Source organism: Callorhinus ursinus, unplaced genomic scaffold (assembly GCF_003265705.2).
Source record: "Callorhinus ursinus isolate GAN/ISIS: 27379988/994484 unplaced genomic scaffold, GSC_fseal_2.0 scaffold27, whole genome shotgun sequence".
Taxonomy (NCBI): domain Eukaryota; kingdom Metazoa; phylum Chordata; class Mammalia; order Carnivora; family Otariidae; genus Callorhinus; species Callorhinus ursinus.
Window position 1 is genome coordinate 16,737,159 of NW_027397089.1, and position 13,960 is coordinate 16,751,118.

Below are 13,960 nucleotides of genomic sequence, written 5' to 3' on the forward strand. Positions count from 1 at the left end.
AACCTTTTCCATCTGGATGGAGAAGAGAGAGGACAAGTGATTAGCTCCTACCAGTGGAATGATTTGGGATGTGGTACACATGACTTTTAGGACAAGGAGCTTGAGAAGCAAGTATCATTCCCCACTCCTTCCCCTTCAGCTGCCTGGATCCACGTTAGCACAATGAACTGAAAAGTCATTTGTTAAAATTAGATGAGTCATAAAATGGAAGGAACCTGGTTCTCTGAAACTTAAAAAGTGAACAGAGCATTCATTAAGAGTAAGTCTTTTAAAATCTATACAAACATGAAATAAGCTTCTATCATATTTGAGTTTCTGTATATTGTTTTTGTTTGTAGCATCATCCTACTAATATGGCTGTCCATTCAATTACCTTTCCCTATATTTCTTCCTTGCTGGCAGAGTTTACCTTCCTCCACAGAAGCTAAAAATTCCAGATCCTCACATTCCCAGTACTGCTCTGGAGCTAGAACATGGGCATGTGGTCATTTAGCCAAAACGACCTACAGGCAAGTTTGCTCGGAACTTTTGGGAAAGAAATATCCTGATGCAAAAATGTCCCTTAAGGGGAGGCTCTGAGACTTTTCTCTACAACAACGATCTTACCTCCCGTGAGGGAAAGTCCAAAAACAAAGACCATAAAATGGCAAAATAGAAGGCTCAAAAGAGCTCAGATTCTTGAAGATGTCTTTAAGCCAAGGAAACATGTCTGCACTTGAAGCCTTTATACTTTTCTCTCAACCTAGTAATACTATTACAAAATGATAGGTTAGTCTAACATCATTTATTTTTATTTAAGATGTTTACTTGTGATTACAACTTCATTTTCTAACTTTCTGTTAATATTTTTTAATATTAATTTAAAATTTTAATTATAAGATTTTGTTCAAAATCAATGTCAAGTTCACTTGTTTATAGTTTGTAAAACCTACATTTTTGCATTTGACAGTATTCAATCGGTCTATCTCTTAAAGACCTGAAACTTAATCACTCAACATTAGCTTTTTTTTTCTTAAAAAAACTTCTATTATTACCAGAGGGACTAGAAAGAAATATAAGCTCAGTAGATGACCAAAAAGAATCCAGTCTTATTCTAAGTCACACGGAGTATAGAGATGGTATAAATATTATTTATTATTTTATCACTTTGAGTCAGTCAAGCCTACTTTGTATAGACACCAGGAATTGTCCTTTTAAATCGCTCCTACTTTCCTTGTCTACCCTTCCCTTCCTTGATTTCCACCTCTCTATCCTGGCTTCATTTTGATGCCACTCCTCCTCTGTTTGATAGAAAATCTGTTTTGCCTGAGAATAGTCACCCTTTTCTAGCAGTCTACCTATAAGATAAACAAGTCTCTCCCATATTTAATACTGGATCTCTCATAGTACAGCCTTCTCCACAGGGCTGGAGATATACAAGGGAAGAAACAGAAAATATAGCCCACAAATCCAGTTCTTTAAAATTAGTTTTTATATAATACTTTAACATTTTGCTTCTGTAAAAGCTTCTGAAACTTCCATTTAGAAGTAATTTGATAAAAAAAAGACCCTGAAACTGTTTCTATTACATTTATTTTCCCATGTAAGCACAACTCACAGTTGTATGACTGAACTATTGTATGACTGAATATTATAGTTGAAAAGGTCTTTATATAATGTGGTATTACATTACCAACCAATAGCTATTGTCCACAATTATACTTAACAATTTTTCATGGAGAGAGGAGTAATGTTGTTTTCATTGAGAAAAATTCAGTATTTTGGGAAAAGTATTAATATCTTGTAGTCTGACATTTTCTCAAAATGTATTATGAACATTATATTTTAAAAAGCTTTCAAAAGAGGGAGGCGGAGCAAGATGGCGGAGGAGTAGGAGACCTGGATTTTGTCTGGTCTCAGGAATTCAGCTGGATAGGGATCAAACCATTCTGAACACCTACGAACTCAACAGAAGATTGAAGAGGAGAGTAGCAACAACTCTCTGAACAGAAAAGCGACCACTTTCTGGAAGGTAGGACGTGCGGAGAAGTGAATCTGAGGCGATATTCGGGAGGATAGACGGTGGGGGAGGGGGCCTCCGTCGGCCGCTTCTGGCAAGTGATAGAGCCGCGGAGCACAAAATCGGACCTTTTAGAAGTCGGCTCCGCTGAGGGACGTCGCTGCAGTGGCTAAGCGGGGGGTGGAACCCTCCCGGGACAGTGTGGTCTCAGGACCCTCGGGGTCACAGAAAGACTGGGGGTGCCTGAGTGCGGCAGAGCTCCCAGGTATCGGAGTGGGGAAGCCAGCTGCAGAGACGGAGCGGAGGTGTGGGCTCTCAGCTCGGGGTGGCCATAAACTGTGATCCGCGGCCCAGTAGGGCCACTGCTCCTCCAGCAGGGACCCAACAAGTGGCAGATCCGGGGAGACTCCCCTCCCTCCCCCGGGAGGAGCAGCGCAGGAGCGCACCGCAGGGATCTGCTGGGTTTGGACACTCCACGCGGGGGTCGGGTGCCAGAGATAGAAAAGATCAGTCACAGGCCGGGTGAGCACAGAGTGCGGCCGGAGACCGGGAACACAGGAGTGACTGGCAGCTTTTCTCTGGGGGCGCACTGAGGAGCGGAGCCCCGAGTTCTTGCCTCCTCTGGGGCAGAGATTGGGAAGCCGCCATTTTCACTCTCGTCCCCCAAAGCTGTACCGAGAGCTTGCAGGGAACAAAAGCTCCTGAGAGCAAACCCCAGGAGCTTGCTTAGCCCGGACCGACAAGGGCGGGGCAATTCCGCCTCCGGTAAAGACATTTGGGAACCACGGCAACCGGCCCTTCCCCCAGAAGATCAGCACAAACAGCCAGCAAGCCAAGACCAAGTTTACCGATCAAGGAGAATGGGAGAACTCCAGCGCTAGGGGAATACTGCATATAGAATTCATGGCTTTTTTTTACCATGATTCATTAGTTTTTCAAAGTTAATTTTTTTAACTGTTTTTTTTTAATTTCTCTTTTTCCCTTTTTCAACCAACATCTTATCAATACCTTTTTTTAAAAAAACATTTTTTATTTTCATTTTTAGAGTCATAATTTATCCCTTCAGGGTAGTTATTATTTTTGGCATATATACATAAGTTGTTCTCTCTTTAAAATTTTGAGATACAGTTACTTCTAACAGATCAAAATATACCCTAAATCACTAGTGTATGGCTTTGTTCTACTCTGCTGCCTGATCACATTCTCTCCCTTTTTTTTTTTTAAATCTTCTTCTTTCTTTTTCCAAACAACTTCTTATCATATCAATTCCTTTTATAAAATATTTTATAATTTTCATCTTTACATTCATCTTCCATCCCTTCATTGTATCAACCCTTATTTTGTACATATATAAGTCTTTCTTCCTTTAAAATTTTAGGAGACACTTTTTTCTAACAGACCAAAATATGCCCAAAATCTAGTGTGTGGCACTGATCTATGCACTAGCCTGATCATATTTGATCATATTCGGGTTTTTTTGTATTGTTCTGTTTTTGTTTTTAATCTTTTTCTTTTTGGTTTTTTTCTTTCTTTCTTTTTTTCTCTTTCTTTTTTCTTTCTTTCCCTTTCTCTTCCCCTGGTTTCAGGTCTTTTCTGATTTCTATAGAGTATAATTGCTGGGCACGTTGTTAACCTGTTAGCATTTTGTTCTCTCATTCATCTATTCTCCTCTGGACAAAATGACAAGATGAAAAAAATCACCTCAGCAAAAAGAACAAGAGGGAGTACCGTCAGCCAGGGACCTACTCAATACGGACATTAGTACAATGTAAGACTTAAACTTCAGAATCATGACTTTAAAGATACTAGCTGGGCTTGAAAAAAGCGTGGAAGTTATTAGAGAAACCCTTTCTGGAGAAATAAAAGAACTTAAATCTAACCAAGTCGAAATCAAAAAGGCTATTAATGAGATGCAATCAAAAATGGGGGCACTAACTGCTAGGATAAATGAGGCAGAAGAAAGAGTCAGCGATATAGAAGACCAAATGATGGAAAATAAAGAGGCTGAGAAAAAGGGAGAGAAACAACTACAGGATCACGAGGGCAGAATTCGAGAGATAAGCGATACAATAAGACAAAACAACATTAGAATAATTGGGATCCCAGAAGAAGAAGAAAGAGAGAGAGGGGCAGAAGGTATATTGGAGCAAATTATAGCAGAGAACTTCCCTAATGTGAGGAAGGAAACAGGCATCAATATCCAGGAGGCACAGAGAAACCCTCTCAAAATCAATAAAAATAGGTCAACACCCCGACATCTAATAGTAAAACTTACGAGTCTCAGAGACAAAGAGAAAATCCTGAAAGCAGCTCGGGAGAAGAGATATGTAACCTACAATGGTAGAAACATTAGATTGGCAACAGACCTATCCACAGAGACCTGGCAGGCCAGAAAGGACTGGCAAGATATCTTCAGAGCACTAGATGAGAAAAATATGCAGCCAAGAATACTATATCCAGCTAGGCTCTCATTGAAAATAGAAGGACAGATAAAAAGCTTCCAGGAAAAAGAAAAACTAAAGGAATTTGCAAACATGAAACCAGCCCTCGAAGAAATATTGAAAGGGGTCCTCTAAGCAAAGAGAGAGCCTAAAAGCTGCAGAGATCAGAAAGGAACAGAGACAATATACAGTAACAGTCACCTTACAGGCAATACAATGGCACTAAATTCATACCTTTCAATAGTTACCCTGAATGTAAATGGGCTCAATGCCCCAATCAAAAGACACAGACTATCAGATTGGATTAAAAAACAAGACCCATCCATATGCTGACTGCAAGAGACTCATTTTAGACCCAAAGACACCCCCAGATTGAAAGTGAGGGGGTGGAAAACCATTTACCATGCTAATGGACACCAAAAGAAAGCTGGGGTGGCAATCCTTATATCAGACAAATTAGATTTTAAAACAAAGACTGTAATAAGAGATGAGGAAGGACACTATATCCTACTTAGAGGGTCTATCCAACAAGATCTAACAATTGTAAATATCTATGCCCCTAACATGGGAGCAGCCAATTATCTAAGGCAATTAATAACAAAAGCGAAGAAACACATTGACAGCAATACAATAATAGTGGGGGACTTTAATACTCCCCTGACTGAAATGGACAGATCATCTAAGCAAAAGATGAATAAGAAAATAAAGACTTTAAATGACACACTGGACCAAATGGGCTTCACAGACATATTCAGAACATTCCATCCCAAAGCAACGGAATACACATTCTTCTCTAGTGCCCATGGAACATTCTCCAGAATTGATCACATCCTAGGTCACAAATCAGGTCTCAACCGGTAACAAAAGATTGGGATTATTCCCTGCATATTTTCAGACCACAATGCTTTGAAACTAGAACTCAGTCACAAGAGGAAAGTTGGAAAGAACTCAAATACATGGAGGCTAAAGAGCATCCTACCAAGGAATGAATGGGTCAACCAGGAAATTAAAGAAGAATTAAAAAATTCATGGAAGCCAATGAAAATGAAAACACAACTGTTCAAAATCTTTGGGATACAGCAAAGGCAGTCCTGAAAGGAAAGTATATAGCAATAGAAGCCTTTCTCAAGAAACAAGAAAGGTCTCAAATACACAACCTAACCCTACACCTAATGGAGCTGGAGAAAGAACAGCAAATAAAGCCTAAACCCAGCAGGAGAAGAGAAATCATAAAGATCAGAGCAGAAATCAATGATATAGTAACCAAAAGAACAGTAGAACAGATCAACGAAATGAGGAGCTGGTTCTTTGAAAGAATTAACAAGATTGATAAACCCCTGGCCAGACTTATCAAAAAAAAAAAAAGAGAAAACACCCAAATCAACAAAATCATGAATGAAAGAGGAGAGATCACAACCAACACCAAAGAAATACAAACAATTATAAGAACATATTATGAGCAACTCTATGCCAGGAAATTAGATAACCTGGAAGAAATGGGTGCATTCCTAGAGATGTATCAACTACCAAAATTGAACCAGGAAGAAATAGAAAACCTGAACAGACCTATGACCACTAAGGAAATTGAAGCAGTCATCAAAAATCTCCCAACAAACAAAAGCCCAGGGCCAGATGGCTTCCCGGGGGAATTCTATCAGACATTTAAAGAAGAATTAATACCTATTCTCCTGAAACTGTTCCAAAAAATAGAAATGGAAGGAAAACTTCCAAACTCATTTTATGAGGCCACCATTACCTTGATCCCAAAACCAGACAAAGACCCCATCAAAAAGGAGAACTACAGACCAATATCCTTGATGAACATGGATGCAAAAATTCTCACCAAAATACTAGCTAATAGGGTCCAACAGTACATTAAAAGCATTATTCACCATGACCAAGTGGGATTTATCCCTGGGCTTCAAGGCTGGTTCAACATCTGCAAATCAATCAACGTGATACAATACATTAACAAAAGAAAGAACAAGAATCATAGGATCCTCTCAATAGATGCAAAAACCTCATTTGACAAAGGACAGCATCCTTTCTTGATCAAAACTCTTCAGAGTATAGGGATAGAAGGTACATACCTCAATACCATAAAAGCCATCTATGAAAAACCTACAGCCAATATCCTTCTCAATGGGGAAAAGCTGAGAGCTTTTCCCCTAAGGTCAGGAACGCGGCAGGGATGTCCACTCTCACCACTGCTATTCAACATAGTATTAGAAGTCTTAGCCACAGCAATCAGACAACAAAAAGAAATCAAAGGCATCCCAATTGGCAAAGAGGAAGTCAAACTCTCACTGTTTGCAGATGATATGACACTGTATGTGGAAAACCCAAAAGACTCCACCCAAAAACTGCTAGAACACATACAGGAATTCAGTAAAGTAGCAGGATATAAAATCAATGCACAGAAATCAGTGGCATTCCTATACACCAACAACAAGACAGAAGAGAGAGAAATCAAGGAGTCGATCCCATTTACAATTGCACCCAAAACCATAAGATACCTAGGAATAAATTTAACCGAAGAGGCAAAGGATCTGTACTCAGTAAACTATAAAATACTCATGAAAGAAATTGAAGAAGACACAAAGAAATGGAAAAACCTTCCATGCTCATGGATTGGAAGAACAAACATTGTGAAGATATCAGTGCTACGTAGAGCAATCTACATATTCAATGCAATCCCCATCAAAATACCATCCACTTTTTTCAAAGAAATGGAACAAATAATCCTAAAATTTGTATGGAACCAGAAGAGACCCCGAATAGCCAGAGGAATATTGAAAAAGAAAAGCAAAGCTGGCGGCATCACAATTCCGGACTCCCAGCTCTATTACAAAGCTGTCATCATCAAGACAGTATGGTACTGGCACAAAAACAGACACATCGATCAATGGAACAGAATAGAGAGCCCAGAAATGGACCCTCAACTCTATGGTCAACTCATCTTTGACAAAGCAGGAAAGAATGTCCAATGGCAAAAAGACAGTCTCTTCAACAAATGGTGTTGGGAAAATTGGACAGCCACATGCAAAAGAATGAAACTGGACCATTTCCTTACACCACACACAAAAATAGACTCCAAATGGTTGAAAGACCTAAACGTGAGACAGGAGTCCATCAAAATCCTAAAGGAGAACACAGGTAGCCACCTCTTCGACCTCAGCCGCAGCAACTTCTTCTACAAACATCGCCAAAAGCAAGGGAAGCAAGGGCAAAAATGAACTTCATCAAGATAAAAAGCTTTTGCGCAGCAAAAGAAACAGTCCACAAAACCAAAAGACAACCGACAGAATGGGAGAAAATATTTGCAAATGACTTATCAGATAAAGGGCTAGTATCCAAAATCTATAAGGAACTTATCAAACTCAACACCCAAAGAACAAATAACCCAATCAAGAAATGGGCAGAGTACATGAACAGACATTTTTCCAAAGAAGACATCCAAATGGCTAACAGACACATGAAAAAGTGCTCAACATCGCTCGGCATCAGGGAAATCCAAATCAAAACCTCAATGAGATACCACCTCACACCCGTCAGAATGGCTAAAATTAACAAGTCAGGAAACGACAGATGTTGGCGGGGATGTGGAGAAAGGGGAACCCTCCTACACTGTTGGTGGGAATGCAAGCTGGTGCAGCCACTCTGGAAAACAGTATGGAGGTTCCTCAAACAGTTGAAAATAGAGCTACCATACGATCCAGCAATTGCACTACTGGGTATTTACCACAAAGATACAAATGTAGGGATCCGAAGGGGTATGTGCATCCCAATGTTTATAGCAGCAATGTCCACAATAGCCAAACTGTGGAAAGAGCCAAGATGTCCATCGACAGATGAATGGAGAAAGAAGAGGTGGTATATATACACAATGGAATATTATGCAGCCATCAAAAGGAATGAGATCTTGCCATTTGCAACGACGTGGATGGAACTGGAGGGTGTTATGCTGAGTGAAATAAGTCAATCAGAGAAAGACATGTATCATATGACCTCACTGATATGAGGAATTCTTAATCCCAGGAAACAAACTGAGGGTTGCTGGAGAGGTGGGTGGTGGTAGGGATGGGGTGGCTGGGTGATAGACATTGGGTAGGGTATGTGCTATGGTGAGCGCTGTGAACTGTGCAAGACTGTTGAATCACAGATCTGTACTTCTGAAACAAATAATCTAAGATATGTTAAGAAAAAAGAAAAAGAAGAAGATAGCAGGAGGGGAAGAATGAATGGGAGTAAGTCGGAGGGGGAGACGAACCATGAGAGACGATGGACTCTGAAAAACAAACTGAGGGTTCTAGAGGGGAAGGGGGTGGGGGGATGGGTTAGCCTGGTGATGGGTATTAAGGAGGGCACGTTCTGCGTGGAGCACTGGGTGTTATGCACAAACAATGAATCATGGAACACTACATCAAGAACTAATGATTTAATGTATGGTGATTAACATAACAATAAAAAATTTTTAAAAAAGCTTTCAAAAACTAATCAGGCTAGCAAAACACCAAATAATTATATGAATTTAAATTAAACTGCAGAATTAAAAACAGTTCTTTACAATATAACATGTTTCCCTCATTTGGTAGATATTCCAGAGAATATAAAGACTGATAAGACATAGTTCTCAATCTCAGGAAACTTCAAATTTAGTAGACAAAATAGGAGGTGCATAAATAAATATAACCCAGAGGAGAAAGAGCTAAATCATTGGATTGAAAAACAATATGTTGGGAGCACAGTAGTCGTAAGATAAATTCCAAGTATGAGGGACAGAGGGAGATTAGAACAGACTTCATGGCCAACATAAACTTTGAACTCCATTTTAGAAGGTAAATAAGGTTTTTTTTGTTTTGTTTTATATTATTATGTTCAATTAGCCAACATAAATCATTAGTTTTTGATGTAGTGTTCAATGATTCATTAGTTGCTTATAATACCCAGTGTTCATCACAACACGTGCCCTTAAATTATTGTGATAGAAATGAGGTATTACTACAGGTAGAGGGAAAAGTGCAAAAACATTCCTGAGGCAGAAAAGTAAATGGTGGAGTTGGAAAACAGTGAATAAAGTCTTCTTAGAAGGTAAGAAAGGAAATATAGGTTGAGATCAGATCATAGAAAGACATGAATAGCATGCCTAGGAGTAGTGATTTTTTTTTCCTGTAGTTATTGGGGATCCCTTACCCCTTTTGCACCACATAGTCCCTGACTTTGCTAAGAAAATCTCTCTAGAAGTTGTGAAGAGGAGAAGCAGGATGACTCTTGTATGCTACCATCACAGCCTACAAAAGGGTTAATAACTAAAATCAGCAGTGGGAATAGAGAAATTTGCGAACACTTATAATGCAAAATAATTTCAGTTTAGGAAGGATGGTTGATCTTGTAATTCCATGTAAACTAGTGTTAGGTAGATATGGAAATAAAATTCTAAGAGTAAATTGTTATAACTTCATCTTTACTAATAAAATCACATTACCCAGAAACTAAACCACTGTGAGCAGAAAAGTGACTTCCTTTGAGTCACTCTGAGAATTCCATTGCTTTTCATTATGCATCCTTACATGAAAGTAATTACTACAACTTTCTTGCTCTACCTTCATTTCCCATTTGTATATTTAATTTCAAATCCCAAGAAACAAAGCAAGATGTTTTTGATACTCAGAAATGTAATGAAAAAAGAAATATATTGGAGTAAAATATGTTTATCAAAATACTGTGTTACTTACCAAAGTGTTATCTCATCAAGGAATTTAATATAAACACAAACATTCTTTACTTCAACCAACCATAATTGCTAAGTTGAGTCCTTGGCCAGGACAAGGGCTCCTAATGGGCACATAGGTTAAAAGAATAGTAACATCAAGGAAGCTTTCAACTCTATGACCATGCAAATGAATTCCAAGGGGCTAAGACCCAAATTCTCTTTTCTCACCATTCAAAATTTAATGTTTCTAAGGGGCACCTGGGTGGCTCAGTTGGTTAAGAGACTGCCTTTGGCTCAGGTTATGATCCCAGAGTCCTGGGATCGAGCCCCACATCGATCCCCACATTGGGCTCCCGGCTCAGCGGGGATCCTGCTTCTCCCTCTGACCGTCTCCCTTCTAATGCTGTTTCTCTCTCACTTGCTCTCTAATAAATAAGTAAATAAAATCTTAAAAAAATTAATGTTTCTCTTATTGCCTGTTTTTTAAATTATTAATTTTAGTTAAATAATAAAAGGAATATATAAAGCAAGTGATGGGCACATTGCTATTACCGTGATTCCACATGAAGAAGATAGTCAGATTCCAAAATTCTGATCCCAGATTTCATGGTAAAGTATTCAATTACAGAAGGGAACTTAACTGCCTAGAAGTATAGAAGTAGCAGTTGACTCTTCATTAATAGTGTCATCAGATCTCTGAGGATCTTCTAGTCAGCTATGGTTAGGAAGAGTTCTTTTGGTTGACAGGTTTTAAGTGGACATTTTGGAGATTCATAGGCATTCTCATTTGTGCAGTCTATAAATGAATTTTTTTTAGTTCTACCTATATTTGAAACACCATCAATTCTATTTAACCTTTTAAATGGATTCCAATCTCACTCACATTTTTTTTCTCTCTAAAATTTGTTCAAATTCTCTTTCTGTCACTTAATATTTGAATGATCTTTTATAAACATTTTAATGTTTGTACATTTTGAGCCTCAGTTTACCCAACTATAAAATGAGAATCCAAATGCCCATATTGCTGGATATTTGACTGAATATAATGAGATGATATGAGTAAAACATGGACATTTAAGAAAAAGTAGTGACTATTCTTTATGACATTTCCAGTTCTCTTTATACTTTAGATCATATTTCCAAAGGAGTTTCTACTTCACAATGTATTTATAACTAATTTTTTGGTTTACCTGCTTTAAATCTATGCTGGCATGAATTGCTAATTTTCTAGGAACTGAATTAAGGTAAGGTAGTCTTAAAATTAAACTGTAGTTTCTTATTTTTTAATTCCCAGGAAAAAGTAAAATGCTCTCCTAAATCTTATGTTTTTCTCTTATGCTTTCCTCTCTGTAAATTTCATACTGGTGGTGTTTGCCCAGTAGCAGAAGCAGATGATATAATGAAGAGACAGAGAATTTATAGGAATAGAAAAAATGGGAAGTGTCATTTCTTAAAAATAATTTTTATTAGTTTAAAATTAGTTAAAAATAGTTTTATAGTTTATTAGCATAAATTAATATTTTCTGTTAGTTGCATTGTTCCTAGTTTACATGATAAAGTGATATACAGACTCGTATTCATTGTCCTCTCTAAAGAGCACCATGGCTTCTTGATAATTTAAAAATACTCCATTATTCAGATGATGCACAAATTCAAAAGTATCTTTCTAATTGATACACATTAATTAGGCTCTTTTTATTTTTCAAGAAAAATATCTTAGCAGAAGAAATTTTTCTTTTTTTTTTAAAGATTTTATTTATTTATTTGACAGAGACACAGCAAGAGAGGGAACACAAGCAGGGGGAGTGGGAGAGGGAGAGGCAGGCTTCCTGCCGAGCAGGGAGCCCGATGTGGGGCTCGATCCCAGGACGCTGGGATCATGACCTGAGCTGAAGGCAGACGCTTAATGACTGAGCCACCCAGGCGCCCCAGAAGAGATTTTTCTGACAAGATAGAATTCAATTTTTCTCTTAGTGTCCCTCTTTTAAGAAGATGATATTTGAATAGGAAAACAAGAAATAAAAACAGTTAATACAATTAATTTTTACCACATAGAAAAATAATTTATTGATTAATTTTTAGGATGTGTTTTGGTATATTTTTATAATGAAATAGTCATATAGATAAACGTCTTATATAGATAAAGAGAAATGTACAGAGTAGAAGGACCTTATTCTTTTAGTTGGTGATCTAAAAAGGAAAAAGAATTGACCAAAATAATTTTCAAAAGGCTGTTGTGAAACAGATAACAAGATCCAATCTTCCAAAGATTATATTACCACCCTGCCTTAAAAAATTGGTCCCTATGTGAGGCAGTAAGCATTTAATGGAGTCTGTGTCATGAAGTGTAGAAGTCATCCTTTTATCCCATGGATATAGACAAAGAGATGAGAGCTATGAATTCAGCAACCACATGAGACCAGGTCACCACAGAAAGAAACATTTTATCTAAAAAAAATCTTTCTCCAAAAGGTCCTTTAAACTACTTTCTGATGACCTATAAGCAGTCACTTAATAAATTACATATACTTAGTCATGGCTAATTTCTATCAGTTTAAAATAAAATCATTGTTTTCTTTGCACAAAATAAATATTTTTTATTTATCAAAAGATTTTATTGAGTGTAAGTCCTCATTTATAATGCAATTTTAACTTGTTCTATGTAAATTATTTGTATTCTAGAACCTCTAAAATTATGGAAACATTCCTTTTAAGGGACTCTAATTTAGATTTTATTTTCTGACTTGTTTTACATGAAAATATAAAATAAACTTTTAAGTTAAATTACATTTAATAGGTTACAAAATGGTGAACTTGATAGAGTACATGTTTTAAGAAATAATCACTTTCAGTGGTATTTAGGTAAAATGATCTTTATGATTTGGGGATTCATTAAAAATTAGAGAGTATTTAGCAGAAATGCGATAAAATAAAATGGGAGAGGATGATATCTTCTAGGAAAATCTGAACAAATGATTTAGAGCTAGAACAATAATTCACCCTCTGGATATAACACAGTAATGAGGATGATGGAGGAGACTCTCCTTCACCTTTGGTAGAATTAGAAACAATATAGATTAAAGAGAAGAAAGACCATAAAAGGTGGGAGGTTGAGAATCATCCTTGGTTATCTTCAATTAAGAATGAGGCAGTCATCTCAACTAAGGCCTATTCCTCTGCCACAAGGATTTCATGGAAGTTATAAGTTTCAGTGCTTTTTAAGAAGGGTTTAATTTATCACCTACTTAGATATTTTGACATTGGTCAAACATCTCCTCCCACACCCATTTAATAAACAGTAAACCTGGGAAACAGATTTTTCTGTGCTCTCAGCACCCCTCCAGACAAGTGCACTCTGGAAAACCTGACCCTCAGTCTCACCTGGGAAGCTTTGTTGGGTGTCCCTCTGGAGCTTCCAGGTGTGTATGGGTTTCCAATAGCCCCACCCCCACTTTGCTCATATCATCCCACTTGTCACTTTACCGACTCTTCTATTTTCTGCTCAAGTTTCCTGAGTTGAAGACAAACAAAAAAACAAAAACAAACAAAAAGTTTTCTGAAAATGAATTTTCAAAGGAAGTTTCTCTTTATAAACATCTAAATCTGGAATCGGCTGGGGAAGAAGAGAATGATATGCAATCTTCTGAAATCAAGATTTAGGGGAAATTTTTTTCTTTGCTTTCAGAAGCATAGATAAAACACCAAGTACATAAGGAGAGTTACTATCATGTACTCCCATTACAAGGTCACCTGAATGTTGCTAACAAAACCCTTAATTTTTGGTCAACTTTGCTTGTTCAAAAAGGG